At 39.1% G+C, this 27,891-nt stretch overlaps 1 long non-coding RNA gene across 1 annotated transcript in view; it reads left to right on the top strand.

The window, feature by feature from the left end:
- LOC136760523 (uncharacterized) overlaps positions 1 to 21,754 on the top strand; it is a 56,880-nt gene extending 35,126 nt beyond the window's left edge. The window contains exon 3 of the long non-coding RNA XR_010820209.1: positions 21,595 to 21,754. This is a non-coding gene — a long non-coding RNA (uncharacterized LOC136760523). The remainder of the gene's footprint in view (positions 1 to 21,594) is intronic.
- Positions 21,755 to 27,891: the final 6,137 nt, after the last annotated feature.

Genomic DNA, 27,891 nt, shown 5'->3' with positions numbered 1-27,891 from the left:
GGCCCATTAGCAATTTTGAATGCATTTACCCATCATGTCATAGCTTATAGGATAACCCTCTGTGATAATAAGTTGATTGTTTCATTACTGTCACTTAATTGGTGCATGTTTACATTCAACCCACATCTGGTTGTCGTTTTCCTAAATGACAGAGATTATGCTCTCACAAATTGTTTAAAGAGATACGCACAAAATCCATTGACTTTGTGAGGGTTTGGATCCAAGCCTCATTTAAGAAACGGATCCATAAGACAACATAGTGTTTCTTCAGTTATGTGAAACACAACATAGGCCTTTACACATCATTGATGCCAGCTATCAAAATATAATTACAATGTATCTTGATACAGTACATCGAAACACAACGATTCAACACTAAAATCAGAATTTACAGCTAACGTATTTCAGAATTGACTGTACATATTTAACCATTGGCATGCAAAACTATAGAACTATATAAAATGAAGAGAACCCAAGTAAACACAAAATTCAGTTTTTAAATTATAATTTTATTTATTTAAGGAAAAAAGTTATCAAACACAAGCTGGCTCTATATGAAAAAGTAATTGCCCCCCTGAACTTAATAACGGCTTGCGTCACCTTTAGCAGCAACAATTGCAACCAAACACTTCCTATAATTGGAGATCAATCTTTCATAGCGCTGTGGAGGAATTTTGGCCCACTCTTGTTTGCAGATTTGCAGTAATTCATTGACATTGGAGGGTTTTCGAGAATGAACTGCTCATTTAAAGTCCTGCCACAGCATCTCGATGGGGTTCAAGTCAGGACTTTGACTTGGCCACTCCAAAATCCTAATTTTGTTTCTTTTGAGCTATTCAGAGGTGGACTTACTCTTGTGTTTTGGATCATTGTCCTGCTGCATAACCCAGTTATGCTTCAGCTTCAGATCACGGACTGATGACCGGACATTCTCCTTCAGAATTTTCTGGTAGAGAGCAGACAATGGCAAGTCTTCCAGGCCCTGAGGCAGCAAATCATCCCCACACCATCACACTACCATATTTGACTGTCAGTATGATATTCTTATTGTGAAATGCTGTGTTTGCTTTATGCCAGACATAACGGGACCCGTGTCTTCCAAAAAATTCCACTTTTGACTCGTCTGTCCACAGAACATTATCCCAAAAGGCTTGGGGGTCAAATGTGCAAATGTGCAAATGTGAGACAACCACTGTTTCTCTTAGTCAGCAGTGGTTTTGCGCCTTGCAATTCTCCCATGAATTCCATTTTTGCCCAGTCTCTTTCTTATTGTCGAATCATGAACGCTGACCTTAGCTGAGGATAGAGAGGCCTGCAGTTCTTTAGATGTTGTCCTGGGTGTGTTTGTGAGTTCCTGGATGAGTTGTCGCTGCGCCCTTGGAGGATTTTTGGTAGGCCGGCCACTCCTGGGAAGATTCACCACTGTTACATGTTTTCTCCATTTGGAGATAATGGCTCTCACAGTGGTTCGCTGGAGTCCCAGAGCCTTGGAAATGGCTTTGTAACCCTTTCCAGACTGATATATCTCAACAGCTTTTGTTCTCATCTCTTCCAGAATTTCTTTAGATTGCGGCATAGTGTGCTGCTTGATGAGACCTTGTAGTCGACTTCACACTGATAGTAAGGTTCTATATAAGTCATGTTTAGATTCAACAGGGCGGGCAGCAATCAACCCTGGGTGTGTCTGCTCTAACTGAATCCAATGATCATTTAAATTTGGTTAATGGGTTGACTGAGTAACTAAGGGGGCAATTACTTTTTCACACATTGCCAGTTGGTGTTGGATAATTTTATTTATTTAAGGAAAACAGTTTTTTGCTGAATTTTGTGTTTACATGGGTTCTCTTCATCTTATATTACATTTTGTATGGAGATCGGAAACCATTCAGTGTGATAAATATGCACAAATTTAGGATATCAGGAAGGGGGCAAATACTTTTTCACTGCACTGTACCTCATATATTGTTTAATGTAGAATACTAACAGAGAACAATTTTTTCTTCCATTAATTGTCTGGGGAAAAAAATGAAATACAGAGAGTTGTGTTCTTGAAATTACACTATTAATCAACTTTTAGAATTCTAGGTGTAATGTATTAGTCTTAAATCCGAGGACAAATGTTAAGCATTAGATCAGTGATGGCTCGTGGTGAAAAGGTGAAAAAGAGGATTGATTCCTCCCCCAATGTAAACACATAATGACAACTTGGCATTATAGTTAAAGGATGTTATGCTAACCAAAGGGAGTAACATGATGTGCACATTAACAAAATAGCTAAATGTGTATATTCAAGAAGCACAGGCACAGCCACAGGTTTTGGCACTGCTGGCCACTCCTCATCCTCACTGTCAAACTCTAGGAGGAATAATCCTCCTCCCACTGCAGCTCTAGCTGAGCCACTGCTTCTGGCTATATATATATATATATATATATATATATATATACACTCACCTAAAGGATTATTAGGAACACCATACTAATACTGTGTTTGACCCCCTTTCGCCTTCAGAACTGCCTTAATTCTACGTGGCATTGATTCAACAAGGTGCTGAAAGCATTCTTTAGAAATGTTGGCCCATATTGATAGGATAGCATCTTGCAGTTGATGGAGATTTGTGGGATGCACATCCAGGGCACGAAGCTCCCGTTCCACCACATCCCAAAGATGCTCTATTGGGTTGAGATCTGGTGACTGTGGGGGCCACTGTTTAGTACAGTGAACTCATTGTCATGTTCAAGAAACCAATTTGAAATGATTCGACCTTTGTGACATGGTGCATTATCCTGCTGGAAGTAGCCATCAGAGGATGGGTACATGGTGGTCATAAAGGGATGGACATGGTCAGAAACAATGCTCAGGTAGGCCGTGGCATTTAAACGATGACCAATTGGCACTAAGGGGCCTAAAGTGTGCCAAGAAAACATCCCCCACACCATTACACCACCACCACCAGCCTGCACAGTGGTAACAAGGCATGATGGATCCATGTTCTCATTCTGTTTACGCCAAATTCTGACTCTACCATCTGAATGTCTCAACAGAAATCCAGACTCATCAGACCAGGCAACATTTTTCCAGTCTTCAACTGTCCAATTTTGGTGAGCTTGTGCAAATTGTAGCCTCTTTTTCCTATTTGTAGTGGAGATGAGTGGTACCCGGTGGGGTCTTCTGCTGTTGTAGCCCATCCGCCTCAAGGTTGTATGTATTGTGGCTTCACAAATGCTATGCTGCATACCTCGGTTGTAACGAGTGGTTATTTCAGTCAAAGTTGCTCTTCTATCAGCTTGAATCAGTCGGCCCATTCTCCTCTGACCTCTAGCATCAACAAGGCATTTTCGCCCACAGGACTGCCACATACTGGATGTTTTTCCCTTCTCACACCATTCTTTGTAAACCCTAGAAATGGTTGTGCGTGAAAATCCCAGTAACTGAGCAGATTGTGAAATACTCAGACCGGCCCGTCTGGCACCAACAACCATACCACGCTCAAAATTGCTTAAATCACCTTTCTCTCCCATTCAGACATTCAGTTTGGAGTTCAGGAGATTGTCTTGACCAGGACCACACCCCTAAATGCATTGAAGCAACTGCCATGTGATTGGTTGATTAGATAATTGCATTAATGAGAAATTGAACAGGTGTTCCTAATAATCCTTTAGGTGAGTGTATATATATATATATATATACATGATCATATTTTATATAATTTAAATGTATATTGGAAGAATGAAAACACAGTGAAATGCAATACATATGGTTGTTAATTCCAGTACCTATTCAATGCAAAATGTAAATATATAAAACTGTATATTTTACTTATATTCTACTGTTTGATGATGAAGATCTTATAGCCGATCACCTGTTCTGTTCACCTGTCACAAGCTTTCTGATGTCTGATTGGTTACTTAGGAGGCAGGACAAATACGACATGACTGCTTGGATAATGTAGTTGGAATTCAAGATCTCTGGACTGTGGTTAGTCCCGCTTTCAATAAGTAAATTATCCAATCAGACCCAATAAGGCAAGTAACCAATCAGACGTCATGAGCTTGTGACAGGTTAGACTTAGCTGTATGAACTTATAGACAAATAATGATCGCATTTACAAATAATAATAAGTATTATTTTAGGTCAACTGGTGGGCCATTCTGAAAGCATTTGTCTATTGAGTTCCACTGATCTACAGTTACTGGTGAAAGTTAAAAACTCCTGTGTAGTTGGGAGTCAGATTCTCAGACTGTTTGTTTCAAGTTTAATGCAATTTCTGATATGAACTGCTTTGCAATGTGTTTTTAATCATATAGGTGTTTAAATCTCTAATTTCAGTTTTTGGTCCAAGCTGTGTCCCCTCCAAACAACATCAATGGGAAACAGAACAGTGCTGATTTTGCTTCACTTATCTGAAGCCAGTCCTTTCTGTCAAACGAAAACATAAAAGCTTTGGTTTTGTGTCAGATTTTAAGATTTGAACACCTTATGGCTGATGAGGACCCAGCTTTTTAACTTCCAACTTCTCATCCACTGCTATAGAAGAATAATGTATTTTGGATCAAATTCAAAATATGATTCATTTTAGGGACTTCTTAACCTTTTCTTTTAGGTTTCCTGATTTACTCCAATGTTTAACCCACAAAAGCTATTTTCGGGATGCTCAGATTCTCAAAAGCGGTCAGCGAATATGTGCATGCACACTTATTGGTAATTTAAATACAGAGCACGAACTGATCTAAAATTGAAAGTAGCCTTTTTAGGTATTTTTGCTGGTTGCACTGGCTTGACCAAAACAAGAAATCATGAAAGAGTGTCTGGGTTTAAGCAACAGCTTTACTGTTAGGAAAAGTAGACTCAAGTATTGGTATCTTCTGGACCAGTTCTATAACTATATTACCATGATAAAAGTCAAAAGTAAGTCAATTCAATGTGGACTCAAAGTCATATATTATCTTTTTAATCAGAAGCACTGCCTAAGGGGGAGGGGTTTAGCTGGTTACCATAGGAACCTCATCAAAAAAATATTCTATCAAAGCTGATTATAGGCCCCTGTGTGAGTCAATGAAACAGTCCAGGCTACCTGTTTCCTGTTTGTATATATGGTGATGTGCACACAGGAACTTCCTCTTTGCCATTGCACCGTGGACTCATCAGGTTGTATCGACAAAACTTTTGTGTTTGTTTGCTGTTTATATTCTTAGAAAAGCTTGAACTGCATTTTTTTGGCTGGCTGGATTTACAAATAGTATCTCCACCCACCGAGTGGCTACAATTACACTGCTCAAAAAATGAAGGGAACACTTAAATCACATATCGGATCTCAATGAACGAAATATATTAAAGATCAAGATCTTTACTATACATTGTGTAATTCGTTGAGAACAAAATGACATAACAACGGTCAATGGAAACCAAAATCATCAACCGACTGAGGTCTGGATTCAAACTCACACCGAAAATCAAAGTAAACAATTGAAATCACAGGCTGTTCCAACTTGCGTGAATTTCATCATGGCAACTCATAATGTGACTCAGTAGTGTGTATGGCCCCCACGTGCCTGTATGCACTCCCGACAACGTCTGGGCATGCTCCTGATGAGACGGCGGATGATGTCCTGGGGGATCTCCTCCCAGACCTGGATCAGGGTATCAGTGAGCTCCTGGACTGTGAGTCTGTGGCGATACTTGGCGGCGTCAGATGCACTGATACATAATGTCCCAAAGGTTTCAATTGGATTCAGGTCTGGGGAACGTGAGGGCCAGTCAATGGCATCAATGCCTTCGTCATCCAGGAACTGCCTACACACTCTGGCCACATGAGGCCGGGCATTGTCCTGCACCAGGAGAAACCCAGGGCCCACTGCACCAGCATCTCCAGACTCTTTCACGTCTGTCACATGTGCTCAGTGTGAACCTGATCTCATCTGTGAAGAGAATGGGGCGCCAATGTGGACCTGCCAATTCTGGAGTTCTCTGGTGAATGCCAATCGAGGTGCATGGTGCTGGGCTGTGAGCATAGGTCCCACTAGAGGGTGTCGGGCCCTCATGCCACCCTCAGGGAGTCTGTTTCTGACAGTTTGGACAGAAACATGCACACCAGTAGCCTGTTGGAGGTATTTTTGTAGGGCTCTGGCAGTGCTCCTCCTGTTCCTCCTCGCACAAAGGAGCAGATACCACTCCTGCTGCTGGGTTGATGCCCTTCTATGGGCCTGTCCAGCTCTACTCGTGTAACGGCCCGTCTCTTGATATCTCCTCCATGCTCTTGAGACTGTATTGGGAGACACAGCAAACCTTTTTGCGATGGCACGTATGGATGTGCCATCCTGGAGGAGCTGGACTACCTGTGCAAACTGAATGGGCTGAAGGGCCTCATGCTACCAGTAGTGACAAGGACAAAGAGCTGCACCCTCAGACCCCCTCCTCCTCCTCCTCCTCATCATCATCGCCAGCCCAACACAGGGGCCCTGGCTCTGCCGACAGAATGACAGCCAGAAGAGCAGCATTGCACAACGCCAGTATGGACCAGATCTGCGGAATCTAAAGTACCCAGGTGGCCCCTCCTCCCCATCCCCCTCCCCCTCCTAAGACTCTTCCACCGGTGCACATCGCCCAGATAGTCAGATAGGAGCCTATCTGCCCACTCTCTGGACAGGGGCAGCGAACAGGCATGGGAGGAGTACAGGCTCTCCTTCAGTCCACATACAGACTCAGCACTGGAGGCGGACATCATGGTGGAGAACGTGAACCCGCTTCCTCCACCCTCGAAATCTGAGGACACTGCTCCTGCTGAAAGACAGGGTGAGTTTTGGGCGGTCATCCTGCGGGCTCAGCAATGCCTCCAGACCCCTTGGCCGAATGACCCCACCCCCCTGTGCTCAATGTTCGAGAACAGCCCCCCTGGGCCCTCTCACTAGTGCAGTCTTCTTGGGACCAACTGGCGATGGCCCCCACCCTGGCCTGGGCAGGTGAGGCCTTTGCCAGGATACAGAGCGCGAGAGATGCAGGTCTGGCTGAATTCCTGTAGGTAAACTCCACAATTGCGGTGCTGGTCTCCTTGCACCCCCTGTCTGCAGAGCCCCAGGACTTGTCCTGCCCTAACAGGCAGTGTCAGGTCACTGAAACCCTGCTCCGGAGGGCCTGAAAGGCTGAAGCCCAAGCTGCCCACTTGAGCAATACTGAAAGCCTGCTGGCCCTCTACTTGGCTGAGGCCGTGCCACCTTTAGGGGAGATAGCGGCAACGACTGACTTGTTGATCACTGTTATGCGCCATGGTGCGCATGCCAACAGTCACTCCCTGGCAGCCATGGTGGCGGCACGCTGTCAGCTATGGGTGTCACAGGCACGGAGGGTACCAGATGCAGACAAGAGCCTACCTGATGGACGTGCCAATCTTCCGCGGTTTCACCTTCGGCCTGTCTGTGGAGGCGATACTGACTCACTCCATCCAGGAGAGGGAGCAGTCCCGACAGCTGGCAGAGGTATACCCCCATGCTACATCTCCAATTCAGCCCCACAGACAGACATCAAGAGCAAGAGGTCCTCTGAGGTCGCTTCTGGAGGAACTCCGAGGCCCAAACCAGGCAGAGGGATGGCAAACACCAGCCCCCTCTGTCTTCTGTGCCACTGTCTTGAGACCTTCCACCTGACCTCTGTCAAGCTATGGACTCCAGGGCTCATACATGCGTCCTTGCAGGTACTATTGCCTTTTAGGGCTACCCTGTGTATAGTTGTTGTTCCAGTGAGGCCTTCAGGTGTATCCTGTTGAGCCTACTGTGTTTATATATCTGTATATTGTGTATAGTTCTGGTGCACTAGCTCCACTGGTGGAGCAGGTGGTGTCTGCTCCTGTACTAAGTGAAGGGCAAAGCAGCTGGATTCCTGTTGTCCCGTTTCAAGTCTGTTATGCGGAGGACCCCGAAGCAGACCTGTATATAGTTTCTTGGCTGTGGCACAGTAGAGCTCACTATCACCACAATCCTAACTGTGCTGGTGGAGAAGAGGGGGGTAGCGGCTCCTATGTTTGCCCCCTGCTGCCCCGCTTTGTACATACTTTGTTTGTTGAAATGGAGGGCACAGGAGCTGGTCTCCTGTTGCCCCACTATCGTACATAGTTTGTTCATTGAGTGGTCTGTTGCCCCACTTTGTACACAGTTAATTTGTTACAGCACGGTAGAGCTTGTTTTTTGCTGCCTTTAGCTATGCTAATCGAGCAGGAGGTGAGTGCTCCTGTATCAAGTAGAGAACACATGAACTGGCTTCCTGTGGCCCCCGCTTTGTATTACCTGGGTTTTGTGTTCAGCAGGGGCTATTGGGTGTGCCCTGTCTAGCTGCTGTGTATATACATGTATGTTTTGTGCACTTCACTGACACAGTGGAGCTGTAGCCCCGCTCCTAGTGAACTGGTGGAGCAGGAGGCGAGCACTGGGCAGCCGGAGGTGGCCGTGGCCTCTGTCTACCTGGTTCTGTGACTGTCCTGTAGAGACTCTCCCAGCTTGCTGGGATCGAGCTCTGCTTCGCTCTCCATCTAGACTTGGCCTGAAGCATGTTTCCGGCCCTGCAGCTGCTGCAGCCCTCTGGACCCCGAACAATGTCACCCTGTATGTAGTTTGTTCATTATGTTTGATGTGTTGCGAGGTGTGCATGTGCAATGCCTTTATCCCACTACTTATATAGCTCATTGGTACACAGGGGAGCTGTGGCCCCGCTCCTAGCTGCACTAGTAGAGCAAAAGGCCGTTGCTACTGTGTTAAGCGGAGGGCACAAGAAATACTCTGTAGCCCTGCTTTGTACACAATTGTTGAATTACTGTTCCCAGTGTAGCATGACTGTGTTCTTCACTCCTGGGCAGCACAGATGCAGCCCCAAGGGGCCCCTGCGGCCTTCTATCTAGAGCTGGTTCAGCGAGGCCCCCCTAGCAGGTACACCTCGGGGCTCGCTGCTTCCTCCCTTGTGACGATTTGTGTATACAGTGACCCCTCCCCCTCGGGCAGTGCTTCCATCTCAAAAGGTTGCATGGGAGGTCAAGTCTCTCAGCAAAGAGGAAGTTCCTGTGTGTGCATTAGCATATATACAAACAGGAAACAGGTAGGGACTGTTTCAGTGACTCTCACAGGGGTCTAGAGGCAGCTTTGATCGAAAAATGTTTCGATGAGGTTCCTACAGTAATGAGCTAAACCCCTCCCCCTTGGGCAGTGCTTCCTTTCTCAGATAACTGGGCTTGCATTCACAACCTAACGTTGCTGTTTCTCATACATGCTCCTGATTGTGATGCTTTTTAGTTCCATAATGCAATTTTTTTTGTTGCTTGCCTAATTACCTACGATACATTATAATAGAAATAATTTCTAATAATAGTACAAATAATAATTATTATACTTACGTACTTATACTAACTTGCATACTATCATGAACATGAACTACTCTATTACACTAAAACCTCTGAGCTACTTACTTTTCCATTTAAAAGTCTTCCCTGCAGAGAGCACACAAAAGATTGTGCATGGTTAGCAAAAAATAAGCAAAATTTGTACACTTAATCCTGAACAAACACGTACAAAGTGGTCTGCACTTACATAAAGACAGCTTCTGGAGCTTCTCAATGATTCTGCAAACATGCAAGGTGGTTTTATCTGCAGTTGAATGATGACCGATGGCTGATGCTCTCTTGTACTCTATCAATTTAACTTCCTTATCTTCGCTGAAGTGCATTTAAACATTGCTGATAACTACAGGTTGGAGGACAATTTAGGAAGACAAAAGCAGGAAACATCCAAACGTAGTAGGATCTTTCTTTTTTCATAATGCATTCAAGAATTGTTGTAATATCCCTTACTCAAAATCCCATTCTACAAAGCCGTCACACAATGGTGCAGGATTGTGTGTGTGGTCAAGAGATGGGAATGTACTCAGACACATGCAGAAAATTCAGCTTTTACACATTAAGCGAAAGGGAAAGAAGGGTAAATCTATGTTCCTCCTGACAGCTTTCTCTCATCAACATTAAGAATTAGGGAAACCGATTGATTTACATATTGTTCCCCAGATGCTTACAGAATTGGGGCTTAACGGTATTTTGCAAGCCGATTCTCAATGGGTTATTCTGTGGCTCAACAACATGACAAAACACTATTTCCCATTGTTTCTTGAAAACATTTTTTTTTTCCCATATGATTGGTAACAGATGTGAAATAGACTGGAAACACTCCGTTGTAGGGAAATGGTCCTTATAGCCTTGAGACTGAGGTATATGAATAAATCATGAAACATACTCAATATGTACAAATCTTTTGACAACTAATGGAAATAATCAAGGATTTCTAGTTGTCACTAAGATTCTGAATTGCATTTCTAGGTCACCTGAAGTATCAAACAACTCTGTATCTCCAGTAGTGTGTGTTCTGACAGTGATGGTGAAATGTGCATTAAACATGCAATAACTGTATTTATCTCAATAATTCAATGAAAGGAGACTTCAAAAGTTCAGTTTTTAACTGAAAATTACAACATTACATGCTGATATCCAAATGATGATGGTATCTGCTAGCTTATATTTTAAACCTGCTTTTGGACTGAATTTTGGACTGCTTTTGGACTTTCTTAGCAGCTATAGCATTTCCTGATTTGAAAAAAAGACAATCATAAAGACATCATTTAATCTAGAAAATGCATGTAATCCTTTTTAGCATTATATTTCATCCATGTCTTTTCATTATGTTATTGAATATTTCTAAACTAATATAAATTTTAGCTATTAACAACATTTTACTGACAAGGGGCAGTGCAGTTGTATATGCATAGGTGTAGGTTTAGGGGGGCATGGGGGAGGACAACCCCCCAATTTTGAGAGAATGTTAAATTGTTCCCTCTAGTAATGTATGTCTGGCTCCATAGGTAGGGAATGTGTCCCCCCTCCACCACCCCCCCCACACACACCAATATTGACAGCGTCCCCCACCACCACTCGATAAGAATATTGACATATCCCACCCATTTCTGAAACCAAACCTACGCCACTGTGTATGGACATTATACAATGCAATATTAATTGGGATGATGGCAATGAATCACAGAACAGCCTCTTTTGCTATATTATTGAAGCAGTATCCCCTGAGAAAATGTTCCATAACAGACAAAATCATGAAACAAATAAAAAGCATTTTGTTTGATGTGGATCAGAAAAGCTTTTTTTCTAGTACCATGGGAAACAAGATAAAATGAAGATCAAGTTAAAATCCCAAAGTACAAATCTGTACAACTCTGTACAGTATCGCAGTTTAATTTATTGTTAGAATCCACTTTATAGCCCTGCTATTTATAAATCAAAATGTGATAGGGTAATCAAAATCAAAATGTGTGATTCGCAGGTGGGGCAAAGTGTTGATTTGGTCAAGCCCTAAACTGGAACTGTATAATAATCCGAATTATTTTTTTAATATTGAAATATAGATATTTTTAAATTCCCAGTTAACCCAATCAATGTTCTTTCTGTAGATTCCAAAGGGAAATCATGAACTTTGGTTATTAAAAACAGGCCAACAGGATTTACCATTGCATTCTCTCACTGCCTGTTCTGTTTTGTAATGGGAAACTTACAGTACTATAAAACTGAAGTCATTACTCTTACCATCTTCATTTTTATCAGTTAAAAAATGTGAGCAATTTGTGCAGGGGGATTAGCATATTGGAAGATCTGACAGTGGGAAGAAGATGTACCTAAAAGGAATCCCACAGACAAGATGTTTTACTATACAAGAGATTAAAAGAATGTAATCTGGACAAAACATCACTAAAGAGATTGTAATAAAGTTTCTGCACAATAAACTAATTCTGATATTTCTTTATTTTTAAATCAGGGCAGATGTTTGCAAATTGTCAGAATGTAACGTAGTTCATGTTATCTATTTACAGTGAGGGAAAAAAGTATTTGATCCCCTGCTGATTTTGTACGTTTGCCCACTGACAAAGAAATGATCAGTCTATAATTTTAATGGTAGGTGTATTTTAACAGTGAGAGACAGAATACCAACAAAAAAATCCAGAAAAACGCATTTCAAAAAAGTTATACATTGATTTGCATGTTAATGAGGGAAATAAGTATTTGATCCCCTATCAATCAGCAAGATTTCTGGCTCCCAGGTGTCTTTTATACAGGTAACGAGCTGAGATAAGGAGCACTCTCTTAAAGGGAGTGCTCCTAATCTCAGCTCGTTACCTGTATAAAAGACACCTGTCCACAGAAGCAATCAATCAATCAGATTCCAAACTCTCCACCATGGCCAAGACCAAAGAGCTGTCCAAGGATGTCAGGGACAAGATTGTAGATCTACACAAGGCTGGGATGGGCTACAAGACCATCGCCAAGCAGCTTGGTGAGAAGGTGACAACAGTTGGTGCGAAATGGAAGAAACACAAAATAACTGTCAGTCTCCCTCGGTCTGGGGCTCCATGCAAGATCTCACCTCGTGGAGTTTCAATGATCATGAGAACAGTGAGGAATCAGCCCAGAACTACACGGGAGGATCTTGTTAATGATCTCAAGGCAGCTGGGACCATAGTCACCAAGAAAACAACTGGTAACACACTACGCCGTGAAGGACTGAAATCCTGCAGCACCCGCAAGGTCCCCCTGCTCAAGAAAGCACATGTACAGGCCCGCCTGAAGTTTGCCAATGAACATCTGAATGATTCAGAGGAGAACTGGGTGAAAGTGTTGTGGTCAGATGAGATCAGATTTGGCATCAACTCAACTCGCCGTGTTTGGAGGAGGAGGAATGACCCCAAGAACACCATCCCCACCGTCAAACATGGAGGTGGAAACATTATGCTTTGGGGGTGTTTTTCTGCTAAGTGGACAGGACAACTGCACCGCATCAAAGGGACGATGGACGGGGCCATGTACCGTCAAATCTTGGGTGAGAACCTCCTTCCCTCAGCCAGGGCATTGAAAATGGGTCGTGGATGGGTATTCCAGCATGACAATGACCCAAAACACACAGCCAAGGCAACAAAGGAGTGGCTCAAGAAGAAGCACATTAAGGCCCTGGAGTGGCCTAGCCAGTCTCCAGAATTTAATCCCATAGAAAATCTGTGGAGGGAGCTGAAGGTTCGAGCTGTCAAACGTCAGCCTCGAAACCTTAATGACTTGGAGAGGATCTGCAAAGAGGAGTGGGACAAAATCCCTCCTGAGATGTGTGCAAACCTGGTGGCCAACTACAAGAAACGTCTGACCTCTGTGATTGCCAACAAGGGTTTTGCCACCAAGTACTAAGTCGAAGGGGTCAAATACGTATTTCCCTCATTAACATGCAAATCAATTTATAACTTTTTTGAAATGCGTTTTTCTGGATTTTTTTGTTGGTATTCTGTCTCTCACTGTTAAAATACACCTACCATTAAAATTATAGACTGATCATTTCTTTGTCAGTGGGCAAACGTACAAAATCAGCAGGGGATCAAATACTTTTTTCCCTCACTGTATGTATGTATTTTTTTGCAATGTTTGAATGATACATATAAAATAGGAAGGTTAATAATGTAATGTAATCATTTAAAAAAGAAAAAGGAATTTACATCAAAATACCAAAATATTAGCAAGCTTATGACAACAGAATAAATAAGTACCTATTTTAAACTATTCAAGATAACACAGAGGCACAATAAAAATTGACAGTGAAAAACTCAGGAAGGTTGACTAATATGAAACTCCATAAATTCAACATGAGTGCAGCATCATTAATCATAAAAAATGAAGTTATGTTTGTGGTAGAAAGCCAAAATGCAGACCCCCACCGCAACTGCAAACGATGGCACTCGACATTTTTCAAATAATTGTGTAACCTGATGTATGGTGAATCTTAAACTGAACTTTTCATAATGAAAGAACTTTGTGAGAAGAACAAAAAGGAATAAATCAATGTAGTGAATTTGAAAAGGGGGCACAACTATGAATTGGTCTGTTTCGTTAAAGGAGGCCACATTAATGCTACGCTGTACTTTTCTTAAAGCACCATGTGCCTACTTCTGTTCAGCTCACATGCTCCTCCGACATCTCCATTTAACACAAAACTAAATCTGAAGGACAATGGTGGGTTTACATAGAAAAGCCATGATGCTTTGGCAATACTCTTCTGGAAACGTGCTGCTATGCAGTTCCTGATATAGCCAAAAAACACGCCATACTAATGTAAATTACTTAATGCATGTGCATGTGATAGCAATCAGTGCAATCAATCTTTACAAAGTCTTCACTGGGGTCTTTTTAACATATAAAACTGACATTAAAGTGTTTAGGCTATTTAAAAGATTTGTGGAGTAAATTTATAGGTGTTCAGAATAATTTAATATTTTCTCCTTAGTGCTATCTTACTTTAAATTGCCATCTTGCTTAGGTTTTTTTCTTTGCTGCTTGATTGCATGCCCTTATATCTAGTCTTGAATGAAACTTCAAGATTGGGGAAGGCATTGTAGAAGCTGTGGGTGACAACAAGAAGGTTTAAAGCACATGTATTCAATTTGTGTACAAAAAGCAAAAAAAAATGGCAATTATGTAAAGATATTAGAAGTAGTGTGACAAGCCATAAGTGATTAGATTTATAGGCTGCTGAAGCTTTTCTTACTCAAAAACATAGAGAATGGAAGTTTAATAGTTCAATTCCCATGCATTTGTGTCTATTTTCTCATGATTACTCATTAGTTCATTGACAAGTATATGAATGGAATCACTCATTTTTATAACTTCTGACCTTCCCAAAACCACATCTTTCAGTTCAGCTTGAGACATTTTTCCACATATCACAATTGTTATATAGTGAGGTGTTGTTTTACGTATGAGTCAAATTTGTAATTATTTTTGTTCCAGTGGGTTTATCATTATATAATCTTTCATTTGTAGTTGCATTGCAAGGAAACTAATTTGCAGATTTTATTTATTTCCCCATTACACCATTATGTCTAACTTTCTGGAAAAGGTCTTACTCAGATCTATTGAGGGAAACATTATCTAACTGTTCTAGTAATCAACAAAACCCTTAAAAATGTGTGTGTAGGAGTTTGTCTGAGTAATTCCTGCAATTTGATAAGATTTTTCTTGTTTTTTCATTCAGTTATTGTGTTGGATCTTATTTTCCATAATTAGAAGGGGAAATAAATATCACATCGTTTTTTTTGTTAAAGACCTATACATAATTTGTAATGAGAATTGTAGACGTTCAGTCATATAATACCTTCTCTGAATACATTTGTATATGTTATTTAAGAAAATGTTTAGTTGACTATATATATATATATATATTTATATATATAATGGAAACATATATGTTGTGTTCTGTCATACAAATTGTATAATCTATTTTGTATACATTTTTTATATAGGAAACAAAATTAAACAATATTGTATGACTTCTTTCTGAATTTCTTTAACATTACATTTAACCTCTTGTATTTTATTGCAGGACAATTTGAAACTAGTGTTTTGCTGCCACCAGCTGTAGATTATGTGTAATGAAAGTGCAGAAAGTAAGAAATGGAAAATGCATACTCTTTGCTTGCCCTACACTGTTACAATGTTTTGTTTAAGATCAATGGAAAGTTTGTATCTAATAATTTTTAGATATTACAAGAAATTTACAGAACATACGGTCTTCAATGCTGCTCTTCTGAGTCAGTTTTTTCAGAAAGTTTGTCTCTATTATAGAATGACCAAAAACAAATCACTGTTGTAATTTCATCTTCTAATATTGTTCCTCAATAAAGTATGTTTTAATTAGAGTACACAATTGCTTCAATTCTGTTACTTTGCACCTGCTTTAGGCCCATCAAAATGAAGAAACATTGCCTCATGTTTTTTTTGTTTTTTCGTGTCTTAGATTAAGCAGCACTCAAACTGCATGGCTTTCTATTTCCAATTTCCCATTTGTCTCTCACCAATTTTAAACCCCCCAGTTAAAATCTCTACACACTTGAATGGAAAGCAGGGCCAAAATCAGGAGCTCCATTTTCACTATCTGAATAGGTCCTCTGTAAACACACTGAACCAAATCAGCGAATATTGCCCAGTTATGCTTCTCTTTCACAGTACGAGTCTCTGTGGGGCCATGTTTCTCTGTAGCATGTAAGCAGGCTACCGACAGCTCCCTTTTGACACAAGCCAACATGGACAAATGCCTCAGCTGTCTTTGGGACTCACATGTAACATCCCTTTTAAAACAATGAATTAAAGTATATTTGTTTTTAAATAAATGTCTTGTGCTGTGTACATATAATATAGGATCCCATTACTTAACATCCCAAATTAGTGGAGCATCAAATGTAATAGAGCTGAGGAGAATCATTTCAATACCTGGGAATGCTATCAGGGGATGACTTTGCTATTAAGAGGGCAGCGATTATTCAGTGCAATACTTCTGGGACAGCCAAGGATTATTTGGTTTTGTTACAAGGCAGAACACTAATGGATATTACAGAAAGATCCCAGAGGATGTTTGAATGACTTTAATTTGGGAAAGTAAGGTGGTGAGGAGCCGGCTATAGCTTCTGTTGAATGCTGGAGTACATCTCTGTCAATTTAAAGCAAGAAAGACTAATGACCTGGCTTGACCCGATCAATAGTTACAGCACTTTAGAGGAGTCCCCCCTGGAAAGCTTCCATATTATCACAGTTGTAGATGCTTATTATATATTTATGTAAAACCAAAATAAAATCCCCTTTATAGTACAAGGAGTAAAGTAATAATTCAAAAAATAAAGACATAGGTAAATGCCGATTACAATTTTCCCCTACTACATAAGGCTAAACGATACACAAGTATTAATTGTTTCAGATATTAGTTTTATTTTCATAATCTCAGATCCCATTGGAACAAGAAAAAAAAAAACAGAGCTATGACTACAGATTGCCATAAACATCTAACTGAAGACTTAAGAGACACTTGATTGTGTAGGTGTATATTTTGGTTTAATGTATTATCATAAAATAGTTTAGTTCATAAGTACCTTCTCAAGAAATTCAATTCACTTTTAAGATTATGTGAAAGAAACAAGATTTTTTTTGTAACAGGCATCTGGTAGATTGAAATGGAGGTTACAAATTACTTGCTTACTTACTTTTTGTTACATGGTGTATTTTAGCATACTTTTTAGCTATTTTACACAATCTCCAAGCAATGTAAATTCTCTGACGAGAGTCTTGGTAGATTTTGTGTTATTTTAAACATAAGTGGCACAGCTCCACATACATATTCAATAGTACTGCTCGGCTTTGGTTGTTTTGTTGTATTCTCACCACTGGTATTTCTGATATCAGTTTCTGTCTTAACTGTGTCACACCAAATAATATTCACAATCTCCTACCTTTCAGAACCTCACTGGTGCTGCTACCACTGATAGTACAGCTGGCTTCAGAGGAAACTTCAGTCACAGGGGCTTTAAAAACCAAATTCAAAATTTGTACCAGTTCATTTGTAAGCATGGAGCCTTGTGCCTTATTACTGAAGGGGCAACTGGAGCACAAATGTCAGAAAAGCTAAGATGTTTTATGCCAGCAAGATTCAGAATGTGCAGATACACAGGAACAAAACAAGAAAAATGGCAAAATAAAACAATGAAAATAATAACTTGAATAACAAAATAAATACACACTCAATATACAGAGAGTGGAAACACAAACAAAACAACGTATTTAATGTATTTATTGGTCAGCTTAGAATTAGGGTTTTTAAGCAGACCCTACTCGATCCTATCCACTTGCATTGACTTGTAATACTCTGATGCTCCTGCAAAACTGAGCCCTTTTATATAATGGGGACGCCCCTCCAACTAGATCATACCATTATCTACCAGGGATACGATATGTTCTTCACAGTAGAAAACCCTCATGAACACTATTACAGATAACAGGATTCTGTACAGGTATATGTCAGTCTATTCCAAACTAATTAATGGCAAGTTGTAAAAAGGTATATATATATATATATATTTCATGTTTCCTTTTTACGGTTACATTATTACCGACTCCCTTTCAATACACATCTCTTCTCTTTCCAAGCCTCTGATGTTAATTACCATGATGTGTGTGCGTGCCCCTTTAAACATTACCTTTTAATATGGAGGTTGCAAACCGAAACAGGATCAACACTCTGAAATAGTTATATACAGGGGATAAAATTTTCTTTTTGGCCACTAGCCACTGTGTCTGGTAGAAGGAAAAAACTTACCAGCCACTTGGTATTTTTACCAGCCAAAGGCAAACATCACCAGAAATGCATGAGGGTGCGTACATGTATTGTGAACATGTTCAAACATGACATTTATTCAGGTAATTAATCAATCACAATAACAAAAGCTAATCCCACACTTGTATAGAGTCTTAGACAGGTGCATATGAGGGAAACGGATCTGGATAGAAAAAACATGCTCCCATACAGTTTCTACTTGCAAGTGTTATAAGGTCTTTGATCAAAACATTGCATTCTATTGAATTATAACACTTGCAAGTGTAGAGAGTGTACGGGATCATCTTTTTCAAATTAATCAATCACATATGAAATAACATGGCAGCTAATGGGGATCTGTATAAACACTAAACTAACAGATGGGAAAGGATTTTATATGTTGACACACTGTTGCTCTTCATACTCCTCTTCCTCTTCATTGCTACTCTCTTCTCCGGGTTTCCGCACGTCATTAAAAGTCATTACATTTCAAATTATTTTCTTAAGGCCCTTAAAAGTCATTCAAATGAATGTTGTCATTAAAAGTAATTGTTTATAGGCTACAATGTAAAAGTCTGTTTCTCTCTCTCATCTGCACTCTGACCACTGCTCTCTAGCCAGGGCTGAGAGAGGTCCATTGGATTGGGTAAAAAATATCATCTCTAGGGATGATGACAGACAGTAATGTCCTTTCCATTGGTCAATACTATGCCCAATACCATGGTTCTCTTCACGTCTCTATCACAAATCGTTTCCCCATGAATACTTCATAATTGATGAATACTTATCTAACACAATAACTTCGTTAAATAAATATCTATGTAAAAATGCATTATTAGAAGACGTATGGAAATGGCATAATAACAGAAGACCTGTAACTCTCCTATTAATATTGTTGCCTGACATTATCACAACTTTTTATTGTCACAATTTCAAATTAACTATAAAGGTTGTGACTGTTTATTAAGGAATATTTTGCAATTACATCTGTAACTGACCGACCAATATCTTTTTCTTTTTAAATTTTTATACATTTTCATTCAATTGCCAGTTTAGCAATGTGAGCTGCCTTAACATTAGCGTCCTTGTGGTAATGTTTTCCAGTCACAACAGGGAAATAGAAAAGCCAGCTAATTTATACAATCTACTTGAATAAACGATTGATTTTTCCACATTTCCAAACCAAACTCAACACACAGACTGCCGGTCTGCATTCAGAAACACAACTGTGAGCTCGAGTTACAGCGAATAAAATATAAATAGCAATAGTTAGCTGTGTGAGTATGTAATATGAATGTGTTTGTTGCTCCTCTTTCCTTTTCTGTCGTTGCTAGTTTCACAGAAGGGTGTTTGGCTTTATGGCAAAATTGTGATGGCTAGACGACTTGGTCAGAGCATCTCCAAAACTGCAGCTCTTGTGGGGTGTTCCTGGTCAGTACCTATCAAAAGTGGTCCAAGGAAGGAAAAGCGGTGAACCGGTGACAGGTCATGGGCAGCCAAGGCTCATTGATGCACGTGGGGAGCGAAAGCTGGCCCGTGTGGTCCGATCCAACAGACGAGCTACTGTAGCCCAAATTGCTGAAAAAGTTAATGCTGGTTCTGATAGAAAGGTGTCAGAACACACAGTGCATCGCAGTTTGTTGCGTATGGGGCTGCGTAGCCGCAGACCAGTCAGGGTGCCCATGCTGACTCCTGTCCACTGCCGAAAGCGCCTACAATGAGCAAGTAAGCATCAGAACTGGACCATGGAGCAATGGAAGAAGGTGAATCTGATGAATCACGAGTTCAAGGTATTGACTTGGCCTCCAAATTCCCCAGATCTCAATCCAATCGAGCATCTGTGGGATGTGCTGGACAAACAAGTCTGATCCATGGAGGCCCCACCTCGCAGCTTACAGGACTTAAAGGATCTGCTGCTAACATCTTGGTGCCAGATACCACAGCACACCTTCAGAGGTCTAGTGGAGTCCATGCCTCGACGGGTCAGGGCTGTTTTGGTGGCAAAAGGGGGACCTACGCAATATTAGGCAGGTAGTCATAATGTTATGGCTGATTGGTGTATGTGTTTCTCTGTAAGGAAGCCATGGAGTGCGTTGTAGCGCAGATTTCCACAGATATGCGCAGATCTGCAGAATTTCACCGATTGTGCGTATATGAACTTTGTCAATGCAACTATTCTAATTCTAATCCAGGTCATTAAAAAGTCAGTAATTATGACTATGAAAAGTCATTAAAAGTAATGATCTTTCCACATCCTTAACCTGCAGGAACCTTGCTTCTGCTTCATTACTGTCCATTAAATACGTCCTCCTGGAGCGAAGGCTGTCCAAATGCCATATATTTTCAAAAAACAAGATATTGTGGTTGGCCAAATCAACTAATGCTGGGGTCACACTACACGATTTTAAGGCCGATTTCAGACCAATTTGGCCCTCACGACAGATCGGCACTGATCATCAGGACAGGCAGCCTGGTCGGGGCGCTTCCTGCTGCCGATGGTCGTGTAGTGAGAGATGGGCTGATGCTGAGGAGGGAAAAAAACAAAAAAACATGGAAGACAATATGGCGAAGAGACGAAGAAACGCTGACACTTGTGCACAGTGGACCAACGAAATGGAGGAGACACTTGTTGAATTATGGCAACAACACGAATGCTTGTTCAATGTATCTTGCAAAACATACCACAACAGGTTAGACAAAGAAAAGGCTTGGACAGAAATTGCCATACATTGGGCGAAACAGGTGAGCAATTATTAATTGTCTGTTTTGCTTTTGTTTGTGTGTGATACATGATAGAGAGAGAGGGGGAGCCTCCCTGCACAATGTTGCTACAACGTTGTAGCAACGTAATTTTCGTTCCCAAAACGTTGTGTTGGGCTTGGAGGACAAATTGGGCGGATCTGCCTAAAATTGGTGTATAGGGAAACGAAATGTGATTGAGAATTTTTCTTTTTTTTTTTTTGCTGCGTAGTATCTCAGATTCTGCTGAAAAGAACCATGTGCGGTTTGTTTACATTGCGTCTTTTCGGGTTCTTGCAATCAAATACGCAAACAGATATATTTTTTACACAATCACAGACCATGACTCGAATATGTAGCAAATGTACAAATTGAGAAATGTTCAAGGACCCTCTGAAAGCCCTGGAACAGGCAGGTGTGAGATTACACACTGCACCAGAGAGAGCGAGAGATTTATTTATTTATTGAGATAAAGAGAGAGACTTTTACATTGTGGCAAAATAACATGCATTTGCTATGAACAACAATGTCTTTGGTATCTATAGATTATAAACAACTTCAGTTATATACATGTATAATAAGGCATTATTAGAGTGGAACATTTACAATAAAGTAAATAGACTAGAATTAATTATTTGTCCCCTCACTTGGTTTCAGTTGAGGAAGTGAAGACCAAGACTTCATCATTGTGGACTCAGTATGGAAAACTGCTGAAACCAAAGCCCATTGGCAGTGGCAACAAAAGCTTGTCACCTCAACAGTGTTGGATCTTGAGGAGCTTGGATTTCCTCAAGAAACATGTTGCTCAGCACCAGAGTGGGACCAGTGAGTAGGCTACATGTTGTTTATTTACTGGGTACATATATATATGTCCCCTGCTGATTTTGTACGTTTGCCCACTGACAAAGAAATGATCAGTCTATAATTTAAATGGTAGGTGTATTTTAACAGAGAGAGACAGAATAACAACAAAAAAATCCAGAAAAACGCATTTCAAAAAAGTTATAAATTGATTTGCATGTTAATGAGGGAAATAAGTATTTGACCCCTTCGACTTAGTACTTGGTGGCAAAACCCTTGTTGGCAATCACAGAGGTCAGACGTTTCTTGTAGTTGGCCACCAGGTTTGCACACATCTCAGGAGGGATATATATATATATATATATATATAACAAACTCTACTTTGGAGGCTGCTCTTACCACCATACAACTCTGAAAATACTACAGACATATCCATGGGGTACACACCTGTTGCCAAAAATCTTAGGGTCAAAGAGAACCTCTCCCTCTGTCAGTAATGGCCCGTTTCATCTTGGTGTCCTGCCTGGTGATCAGGGGTCCAGCTCTCTCAAGCAGGAAATCAAACTCTTCTGAAGTCATCCTCAGTAGCTGCCTGTCCTGTCCTCTGCCTATAAACATTTCAAAACCTTCAAGATGAGGCCAAAACACAATGCAGTTCGAAGATGTATAGCTTATAAACACCCACTGTTTTAATATTTAGACTAGCTGTACTCAATAACCAATTTGAATTCAAATTTATGAGATTTGTGCATAGTCTAAAGCCTGTTGTCTCCAGCAGTTATTAATTCTGTAAGTTTGTAGTTGGGTCATACTAATAAGGTCAATGCTATACAATTGGTTAATACATTTAAAAGCTCTGTCGCAAAATCAGACCTGGGTCAAATACTATTTCATATATATTTTAAAGTAATTGAAAATACATTTGAAAAGGTATTATTTCCATTTTGCAATTACAGTATTTGAACGTTGAACATTATTTGGAAATAATATATTTGCAGCAATGACAAATGTGTAAAAAAGTATTAAAAAACACATTTTCATTGCAGAATTAAAATTCGAAAATATTGATCTTTCATGCTTCATAACATCAGTGGTAATGGCAATAAACTTTTGACATTTTTGAAAATCATTGTTATGTAAAAATAACATGTGCTTGATTAGACAGCAAATGTTTGGACCTCAACTTCTGCAATCTGAAAATAACAGGATTAGAAACTACTTTGAAATATTATTTAAGAATAGACCATTTTAATATACTATTTCACAGGAATAGTTGATTTTCAGAGGTAGTTATTCAAGTCCAAGTCCAATACTGAATGTCTGACAATAGCACTGCTGTCATTCATTTATTGCAACAAATACTAATTGTGCACTGTAAAACCCACTGTAGAAAGATGTGAATAATTCTGGGGGCAATCAACTCACTGACTAATTAACGGGAGCACGAGCTCTACAGGACACTACGTAATAATACGTCACATCCTGTTGTCTAATAACCAGGAAGGGCTTCTACTGGGTTCCACACAATAACAAGCACTGAGTGCAACAAACCTCCGTAAACATATCACACAAAAAATAATAATAATCATGACAATAAATAAAATAATATTATTACATTCAAAACCGTCTATTGACTACCCCTGCTTTAAACATTATTTAAATAGAGCAGAATTACTTTAATTGAGTAACTAAGAGCTCTAAAATATGGTTGCGTACATATGCCTCTCCCAATAATTAAGAGCTCTACGTTCATGAGATTCTGCTCTTCTTTTTTCACATGTGAGCCCGCTTTTTAAAACTGTTATTGTCACAATTCCTCAGCCACATGTAAAGCAATATCTTTCACTGTAAGCATTTTAATTCCTTCCCGATTTAATCCAGGATTTGTGTAAGGTTATAGACAGCAGGAAATTAAGGCATACGAGATATTACATGGATTTACTGTTGTCTAGTCAGCAAAATGTAGGGCCCACTTACAATTTGACTTTGTTTTTTGAAGGGGGGAAAATGAATGACAACCTACAGTATATACACTTATAACTAAGTGTGTTCTATGAAACATATTACTAATGAAGCAAGATAGGGGACACTGTATCTGTATTGAATGCAAATCCAAATGAAAACTTTAATTTTATTATCCCAAATTTGGCCAGCAAATTATATTTTAATCTGACACTATTTGCAATCTATGCTTATTAGCATCACCATGTAATATTAATAGCCAAGACCAATTAAATTATACATAAAACAATCTTTATAAAGATTTTTAAAGCTGAAAATCTCACTCTGGAAAATAAATTACTTCACATCTCATCAGCCCAGATACTAACTATCTAGCGCAGATTTATTTAATGTATTAAATCCTATAAAGGCAATATCTGGATTAAAAATAGAGAAACTCCTTATGAAAGAAACCAGGGAAGAAAAATAGGTCTGTAATATTGTATAACGTGTTGTTGACAAGATTCTCATACAAGACCAGTGCACTCTAATTCAGTTTATTTTAGCCTCCTTAAGAAGATTAGATAAGATTAAATCTAGGTTAGGAAAGCCTAGGGTCAAAAGGGCTTCAAGGAACAGGGAGAAAAAAAATAATTTGCTTCAGAAATGTCCCTTTAATCTAGAAATTGTAGATTGATATGTTCCTGTTTAAACAATCGTCTCCTATTTATCATTAGACTAACTGTGACACCTGCCATCCATTTCAGTATTTATATCAGCTTCCAGGATTGTTAGATGGCAAGAGACTTCCTAGATTGTGAGATTGTGAAAGGCATCCTGGATTGTCAGAAGTATAGGTATTTTTGAATGAAAGGATTACAAAATGTTTTCCTTTTAGTTAAAAATGAAACAGAACCCCAAGGACTGAATGGTTTTAATTAACCTTAATCAAAAGTAAAATGTTTTGTTGGTAGGCAACTGGTTACATCCTTCCTGCGATGTTAAGAAGTTGAAAACACACAAAGATGGCAAAATCTGAATGATTTTCATCAAATGATTACAATCATGAGCAATGAAGACCTTAGACAGAAACATTCTCACAAGCACATTAACGCATAATGCCAGGTCCAAATCGTATGCTGTTTATTTGTTTGTTTCTTTTAGAATTACCTTAACAGTTTCATACTTTTTATTTGACTTTCTTCTCTTGGGCTGCATTTACATCAAATATATATATATTTTTGTCTACCCTCTACAATTTTTGGAAGAAACACAATTACTGAAAATGCAATTAGTAAAATATAGATAAATCCACAATTTGGTGGAGGCATAAAGCATAACATTGACTTTTTTAATAATAAACACAAGTATGAAAAATGTATCTTGGAAGAATCTTAATGTTAATTTAAATCCATAACTGTTCTCAGCCAACAGATATATGGTAACAGCTGTTCAATTCAGTTCAAAGTAGGTCATAATGAATGATGAAATCTCCTATCAATTGAAGATGAAATGCTAGACTACAAGCCATACACCTTCCACTTCTTAATAATCATTTTGACCGTGCTCTAAGGGACATTCAAGGCTTAAAGCTTCTTGGTCCTTATGGTTGTGGTTCTTTGCTTTGAAATGCACCAACCAGCAAAGGAAACCTACAGGAACTATTTAATGTAAACTGAAATCATGTGATGGAGTCACAGGTGGAGGCCACTTAACGTGGTGTGTGATTCTGAAGCTGATTGGTTACACCTGAGCTAATTTAGGATTGCTATTACAAGAAGGATGGACACATATCCAACCAGGCTATTTCAGTTTTAATGTTTAATAACTTTTCTACAGATTTCTAGAATACTTTTGTCACTTGGAAGTTCCATTTTTAATATTTTAATTCCATGCTAAAAAGGAACAAAAGGTGTACATTTTGAAAGGAGGTGTAGACTTTCTATAAGCAGTGTATATTGTTTATTTATTTTTATTTTTTGCAATGTATGGTCAATGAAGCATTAGCAAATGGAATTTGTATCATTTATTTCCCTTTAAAATATACTCATTTGAGTGATAGTTTAAGGTTGAAAGAGTAAACATTAAGTATTTCCTCTGGAATGGTGACTGCTCTGTTTTTTCTAATTGGAGTATCAAGTGTCTCTCATAAGCCCAGATATTTTCCTGTGAGCTGAGTTAAGTAGATCAAGTTTGCCAATAGAAGGGGGTGATTTATTATGAGCAGAACTAATTGTGTCATTTTATGAAATGGTATCCTTAAGTAAATGTTGCCACAGACAAACTCACAGATAATGTACAGTGAGCGTCTGTGTATACACCATATACTGAAAACCATTTCAAATTCCATCACTATTATGATTGAATATGTTAGTTTGCTGTATTTATTGTGGATTGTGGACCTCTCTGATGTGTGCATATGTTGTTTTGAGTGTACATGATGTATATATATTTTTTTCTTTATACAATAATAATTGTTCAAGCCCATTAAAATAGATAGATTTTTATTAATCACCTAACACAGATTTTTTTTTTTTAATTTGTATTTGGCTAATTCAGATAAAATACCTGCATTGCCATGTGATAAGTTATTTTAATACAAGAATACAGCTGTCCACCTCACATCATGCAAATCAAAGCGAAAGGCAGTGATTGACATACACATTAGATGTGTAGAGTGCTGTTTTCACGAAAAGGTCCTGAAAAAAAAAGTTGACGTGCAAAATACATCTACATGATAGAATCTTGCCAAGCATTTCATGGTGGTTAAGTGGTCACCTTATTTTTGGTTGAGTGGAATGTCATTTGTAGTTATATTTTAACTAATACAGAATAATGATTAGCTCTAGGACATATAATGACACTGTCTTACCCAAGCATATCAACTGTGGAGTTATAGATATTTCTATTTTATTTTCTAATAAAGGCATTTCCATTCATCTATTTTTGTGTGTGTGTTGCAGTTTAGTATCAGTAGAAACTAAACTGATTATTATTCAGAAAACAGGGACAGGAAAAGAGTTGCCATCATAATTCCTAGCCATAACGCAACTAGCACGGTCACGCCAACCCAGTGCAACAATGCACAGACTCATATATACCATGTTCCTTTAATTACACACAAACACAAGCCTCTCAGATTCTATCCAATAGGCAATCTTTTGGTGTCTTCTGTTTTTTTTTTATTACTCGACTGCCAGTTCTTTAATTAACTAAATACTGTGATTAACTGGATGAAGTTCACATTTTTTTATGTCTCCAGTGAGTGAGAGTTGCAGCTGCAGTCCTGTGTATTTTATATATACTTTAATTTGTTAATTGTGAACTTTTACATTTTAATCTTTGCAATATGTCCAGTTTAGCAAAATAATGACTTCAGTTAAGGAACTAAGAGCTCAGACCGATTGAAAATCAGAAAACATGCATACTTTGACAATGGAGTTCAAGACCTTTGTTTTTTCTAGAAATGTCCCCATACCAAATCAAATCACTCTTTAACTGTGATTAAATGTATGTGTATATAGCTTACAAATGTATATGTGTATAGCTTTTTGTGTTAACTCTGTGTTCCTATAAGGTTTTTATTGTTTTTCTTATAATTATTCACATAGTTTTCCAAACTCTGACAGTGTTAAAAAAAAAAGTAACTTGACATATCTTCTTTACATCTGTGCAGCAAACAGTGGTGACTACAACAGTGACTAAAGGTACAGGTATTTGCAAAACCATAGATCATAGAGAACACTAGGACCGTGAAATGTTCATGAAATACTCATGGTGGTTGACCTCTGCTTTGCCCTGGTGCCCCAGTTTTCCAGAGAATCCCAATTAACTGAACTAAAGCTTTAGTGATGACAAAAATAACTTTCCCCAAGTTTCAGCAATGAGTGTAACTAGTGACCTGGAGAATATGTAGTGGATTAAATGTCCTAAAATCAAATAAAATCACTGGCCTCAATTGTCTCCTTCAGTTTCAGATATTATTATATAGACTGGTTATGTTTTCAGATAAATGGTCAGTGAGTATTCAGGCCATCAGTTATGCCCTATAAATTAAATAATCAAAAACGACCATCTGAGTATTTTCACATTTTATAAAGAAATTATAGGGGGAAAATAAATATAACAATATGGAAAATTTATGATTATATCAAAATTATATATGATCTGAACCGTTTGATGTTTTCAGGATACCAGGGATTTCCAGGGAGT

This window comes from Amia ocellicauda, chromosome 10 (genome assembly GCF_036373705.1).
Source record: "Amia ocellicauda isolate fAmiCal2 chromosome 10, fAmiCal2.hap1, whole genome shotgun sequence".
Taxonomy (NCBI): Eukaryota; Metazoa; Chordata; class Actinopteri; order Amiiformes; family Amiidae; genus Amia; species Amia ocellicauda.
The sequence above is the reverse complement of the archived record's forward strand: the minus strand, read 5'-3'. Positions and strand labels throughout refer to the sequence as shown.